Genomic DNA, 6,670 nt, shown 5'->3' on the forward strand with positions numbered 1-6,670 from the left:
CTGAAAATGTTATATGTACACAATCTTCAACTTCTCCGATGCTTGTAATGTCAGCACCAACTTCAACAATATAAGGTATGTACAATAATCAAAAAATAAAAATATTTAGATTCCAATGTAGATATAATAATAAATGTATATTATATTAGTATAAAATATTAATAATAAAACTAAAACATCAATTGGTAAAGTATTTCCTAATATAATTTCTTTTCCTACGATTGTATAAATTAGTGATTTTTATGATGATATTATTTTCTTTAATCTGTAACTATTGTATGATTTTTTTATTATATTTATGTTCATTTGCACTATCACAATTTATAGGTATCGACAATCGTCAAGCCACGAAAGAGAATTGGACAGACGCAGAAATACAGCTTTTACTTGAACAATGTCTTGGTATGAATGAAAGTTTGAAAACCCAAATAGCCGAAAGACACCATATTGGAATTTAATTGTTCAAGTTTTTGAAAAAAAAGGTTACAAAGTAACAAAAAATGATCTGGTCAACAAGTGGAAAAATCTCCAAGTTACTTACAATCGGAATGTAAGTAAATTGAAAAGAACAGGCGAAAGTGCCATAACTTGGAAGTATTTCCATCAAATGCATGAAGTTTTTGCGGAGAAAAAGAGTGTAAATCCTCCGGAGGAATCCCTGGGTTCAACTTTTAAACCGGAAACACTTACCTTGAAGGATGACTCAGCTGGCACATATCAGAAAGAGACTGTAGATATCGAAGAAAATGTTTTACCAATAACAAAAAGAAGGAAATTGAAGAAAGAGAAAATCCAATTTCAAGAAGAAATGTTACGACTTGTCGAGGAAAAGAAATCACAATCCTTAAAATTAAAGAAAGAAATTTGGGAAGATAAAAAAAAGATTGCAACAGACAAAATTGAAGCGATAAACAATCTTGTTACTGTCCTCAAAGATTTACAACAAAATCGCACTACATAATATAAATGCCATAAACATTTTAAAAACTTTCATAATATTTTACATGCCAAAGACGTTGATATGTTAAAAACTTAGATATGTTGATTTGTTACGTGCGTCGTTACTTTTTTTTTATTACTTTTTTTTCACTCTAGAAAAGTTTCATGATCGATATCCTGATCTCACAGATAAAGTTTTCCCTTTTTTTGTTCTTAGATGTCTTAGATGTTTTTTAATGCTTGTTTTTTTAAGTTAAGTATAATCTCACTAGATAAAGTTGGATTTTTTGTTTGGTCTCAGATGTCTTATGTTTTAATATTTACGTTTGTTGTCATTAAGTCAAATATGATTTAGATACAGTTTATTTTTTTGTTTGTTCTTAAATATTTCAATACATTACTTACGTTTTTTGTATATTATACAAATGTTATTCAAACAACACCACGTTCAAAATCGGGGCATAAAGACGTCTTATATGACTTTTGATATGTCCAAAAGATATCTTAATGACATCTTATGTTCTAATTTAGGACGTGGTGTTGTGTGGGTATGTTCTTATAATAATAAGACATCTTTATATTGTATGTTAAGAGAATCATACTCATTACTGCTAAAATTATTGTTGTTATATATTGAAAATATATATACTAATATATTTTGTTTTTTTTATTAGTTAATCATAAAATATTCAATATTTTAAACTAGCCCGGCCGTTGCAAAGTAACTCTCATAAAAACATATACACATAAACATAAACAGTATTTAATGTTATTTGCGGATACGTTTGGATAAAACATATGACATTATATACAGTACAGACCGGTAAAGTTCGTCTTAGCAGAATCAAAGGGGATTACATGCTGCAACGTCTTTTTGTTCAAAGTGAAACATAATTAAGAATTATAAGATAAATTATCACGATTGTCTTATAACAATACGAATTCTTGATTCAAAAGACTGGAATCGAAAAACGTTCGAATAAAATCTTCAAATAAAAAAAGTATTAAAGAAAATCAAAAGCGAGAAATACGAAGAAATAAACCGTTTACGTACAAACAAGATACAGATTAAGGAGAATTCCACGAGAAAAGGTAAATTATGCGGAAATTATTTTTATTTAATATAATTTTGTCATTATATTTAAAGTTAAGAAATAGTAATATCTTTTAGACTTTACGACAATTATAATTAAAACAATAAAGTGACAAATACGTTTTGATGCGTTTAGGTGCTATCAAGGAAATAATACATGGAATGACCACATCCTGACAAACGTATCCTGTGTAATATTTTATAATTTTGACATCAAATTTTGCTGCAAAGTTTGTTAAAAAACTAGAAGAAATAGGAAACTGATCAAAGAAAAAACTGTAAGTAGATTACAGAAAATATTTTAAAATTATCAGAGCAAAAAAATATAATCAAACAAGTATATATCAAAGACATTTCTTATATCTTAAAAGTTTTAATTGTTTTGAATTATATTTGACATTATGATTTGAAATATATCTGGCATATATATACATATATATATAACGCAAGAATATATATGAAAATCAGTGATTACAATACATTTGGTTAGTCAAAATAATAAAATTAAAATTATTGTAATAAATATTTGTAGTATAAAGATTGTTTGATAACAAACATGTCATTACTTTTTACTTTTTAGATTAAGGAATCAGATTAAACAACAGTTTATAATTGCTCTCGATAAAGTTACAAAATACTCGGAAAGCATAGCAATACAGTAAATTTGATTCAAACTGCAAATTCAATATTGCTCGACGAAATCCAAAAAGTAAAGTCTCTATTATATAAAATATTGATCAACCTTCACTGTCTCATATAAATACATTTTCCGAAATGCATTCGTCGAGAAAATTAAAAGGTGATCAGCAGAACAACGAAAATACGGAGGACGAATGTCCCGGTCCTTCTAGACAGACGAAAGAATCAAACAGTGACAAGCAGGAGGATGACAATACGAAAGACGTAAGTCCTGGTCCTTCTAAATCTAGGGTTCGTCTTCCTGACGTTTGAAATCAGTTTTCCGCTCAGAGTTATCGCCGCGTTGTGTCGGATCGTATAATTCCGGAGGAATAGGGCTGACGATACGCTCGACTAATTCTAACGGCCTGGAGCTCTCGTCGTGTTGTTGATTTGTAGACCGATTTTTCTCGGCGTGTGTACGTTTATGCATTTCAAGTTTTTTGACAGAAACTTTTATCACATTTATCGCATTTGAATTTCTTGTGTCGTCGCAAATCTTGTTTCCGGTTGAATGTTCTGGTGCAATGGTCGCACTTATAAATGGATCGATTTGTTGATGCTTGATCAATTTCCAGCCTAGAACTCTTATTGCATTTCTGATTCGTAGATGAATTGAGCTTGAAGTGAGTTTTTTTGTGACGGTTCAAGTTCCAATTATGATTGAAACACTTATCGCATATGATGCATCTATATTTCCGCTCGTCCGTATGCGTTATCATGTGTCTCTGCAAATAGCTTTTCAGGCGGAATTCCTTCTCGCAACGGTTGCATTTATGCAGTAACTTATTTGAATGAATCTGTATGTGTCTAGCAAGGCAATATTTAAACTTGAAAGTCTTCTTGCAAATGTCACACTCATACTTGCGTTCATCGTTGTGTGTACGAAGATGCATGTTCAAGTCATTCTTATGAAGCATTTGCCGCATTTTTCGCATGTAAAATTCTTCTTGCTTTCGTGGTATTTCAGATGACAATTCAGGTATCTTTTCGAATCAAATTGTTTACCGCATTTTTCGCATACGTGGTTTCCCTTTTCTATGTGTATGCGATTATGTTGAAGGTAGCTTTGCAACGTGCATAATTTACTCTTACAGATTTCGCAAGTAAATTTTACATCCGCACTAGATTCTATCAATAATGAATTTTTCTAAAATAATATTAATATATCAAAATATATTTTTTATCCTATTTAAAAATTTTATTGTATTTATTCAAATAATAATTCATGTTTATTTGAAATTTCTTTACTTACACACTCCAATTACAATCTGAGCAGTCAATTCACAGGTGCTCGTTCGGTAAATTATGTCACGTGACTCGCAGATGAGAGATGCAGTGGATGCGCTAATCGCTGCATAAACGAACGCACCCATAGGTACCTATAGGTGGCGTTGCAATCACAAGATGCTCGTTAGTTTGAGAAAGAGGAGAGATTGCAGGATGAGGAGCAAGAAGGATAGAGAATGACTAACACTCTGCTAACACAAAAGTCCACCGTGTACGTGTGAGTTCCGTGAGGCAAAAGCGCAACCTTGCGGAGCATTAATAAACTACATTTAGGCTTGGAATTCTGTCGCACTTTTCGATAATTCCTCCATGCTAGTTCGGCCTCCTTATTTCTATTCTTCATGCGCGTACCAATCGATTTAACGGTGTAAACTAGACCTATTATGGTCGGTATTCATATTATATTTAAGATCGTCTTAAGTCCGAGCTTGAGATGCTACGCAGCCATTTGATTGGTTGAATGGGATCTTAAGTCAACCTCTGACCAGACTTAAGATGATCTTAAATATAAGATCGGACTATGAATACCGGTATGATGTATTCAGTGTTGTGCTTAGGTGATTTTAAAATTAACTATATAAAGATGAGATGAAAATATGTAAATTCATCTTAGATAAGATAAAGATGATTTTATTTTAAATATATTTAAATAAAAGATAAAATTATATGGCGCTTCATCTAGATAACTTCCAGATAATATTATTTTTAAGACTGCTCTTATGTAAACATATAGTTATTAAAAAATGTTAATTAGAAGGGAGATGAAATCCTCATAGCATATCAATAACATCCCCATAAGGTTACAACAATCTTAAATTGTAAGATTATAACATTCCACGGAGATTAATAAACCTGCCATTAACCTCCCAGTAACATATATTGTGTGCATGTTCGTCAAAACTCATTCCCTTAACATTCCAGAAACCTTGCAAGGCATGTTGTATTAATATTCGTATAACATGCCAAGAACTTTTTAATATTATTTTTAAGTAAGAAATTCTTTATATATAATCATATAAATTGTTTATACAGGGCGGGGAAAAAGTATGGAAACCCTGAAAAATCTCGAAAAATATGTTTTACAAAAAAATGTTTTCTATAAAAGTTAGGCTTAAAAAAATCTATTTACTGATCTTACAAGTTTGACCGTGGATGGCGTTGCGAAAGTCAGGGCAAGGTCATCTTGAATTTTTTAAATGGAACCCCCCATTTTTTATTACATACTCTTGTAGCTTAAAGGCCCGAGCACAAACTTTTGCATAACGCATAACGCATATGCATAAGAAATTCGATTAGTTGAATTTCTTATGCATATGTTTATGGACCAATCAAATTTCTTATACATATGCGTTATGCGTTATGCAAAAGTCTGTGCTCTGGTCTTAAGCCCCTCGCACAATGCCAGGCAACAGGCAATAGGAACAGGAAATAAAAAAGATCCACCAATAAGAGCAGGGAATAAATATTATTCCCTGCTTTTATTGGTGGATACTTTCTATTTCCTGTTCCTATTCGCCTGTTGCCTGGCATTGTGCGAGGGGCTTTATAGCTTATCTCGAGAGCTTTCCAAAACACTATATATGAGTTATTTTTGGTTAAGAATTTCCTAAGATATTTTTAAATTTGTCCTGATACTTTTTAATTATAAAATATCTCGTAAAGTAAAAAGAAGATCCTTCTCCAATCTTGGCTGAGTTTCGTATTTGGATATTTTGGATATTTAAACGTGAAACCGTAAAAACAACTGATTTAGAGTAGCCGTGAAAACAACTGATTTAGAGTAAATTTCTAATTATTAGAGTATTTATATTGTTCGTTTTATTTTGAACTCAAAGTTTATGTTATGCTCGCCAGTATTTCAATACTGGCAGTGAATACGAAACTCAGCCAAGATTGGAGAAGGATCTTCTTTTTACTTTACGAGATATTTTATATTTTATAATTAGAAAGTATCACGACAAATTTTAAAATATCTCAGGAAATTCTTAACTAAAAATAACTCATATATAGTATTTTGGAAAACTCTCGAGATAAGCTACAAGAGTATGTAATAAAAAATGGGGGTTCCATTTAAAAAATTCAAGATGACCTTGCCCTGACCTTGGCCATGCCATCCAAGGTCAAACTTGTAAGATCAGTAAATAGATTTTTTTAGGCCCTACAACTTTTATAGGAAACATTTTTCTGTAAAACTTATATTTTTCGAGATTTTTCAGGGTTTCCATACTTTTTCCCCACCCTGTATATACCTATACAAAACTATATGAAATATGGACATAATTAGTTATAATTATATATAATTAGATATAATTATATCCCATACAGTGTTGTGCTTAGATAATTTTAAAATTAGCTAGATAAAGATGAGATAAAAATATGTAAATTCATCTTAGATAAGATAAAGATGATTTTGTTTTAAATATATCTAGATTCTAGATAAAAAATAAAATTATATGGCGATTTATCTAGATAACTTCCAGATAACATTATTTTTAAAACCGCTTATGTAAACAGTTAAAAATGTAAATAAATAAAAATGTAATGTAAAATAAAAAAATGTAAATTATAAAAATATATTCATACTTTTATTTATAAGTTTTTATCGTTTACTGTTCAAGTTCTACTACTTAAATATTCTCATGTGCTATGAAACTCTAAATCAAATTATCT

General features: G+C 30.5%; 1 pseudogene; it reads left to right on the forward strand.

The window, feature by feature from the left end:
• Positions 1–245: 245 nt before the first annotated feature.
• On the forward strand, positions 246–1,545 carry LOC145947047 (uncharacterized; annotated as a pseudogene).
• The last annotated feature ends 5,125 nt before the right edge of the window (positions 1,546–6,670 follow it).

Source organism: Prenolepis imparis, unplaced genomic scaffold (genome assembly GCF_030444845.1).
Source record: "Prenolepis imparis isolate NDT839.2.m4 unplaced genomic scaffold, iyPreImpa1.0 SCAF_39, whole genome shotgun sequence".
NCBI lineage: Eukaryota > Metazoa > Arthropoda > Insecta > Hymenoptera > Formicidae > Prenolepis > Prenolepis imparis.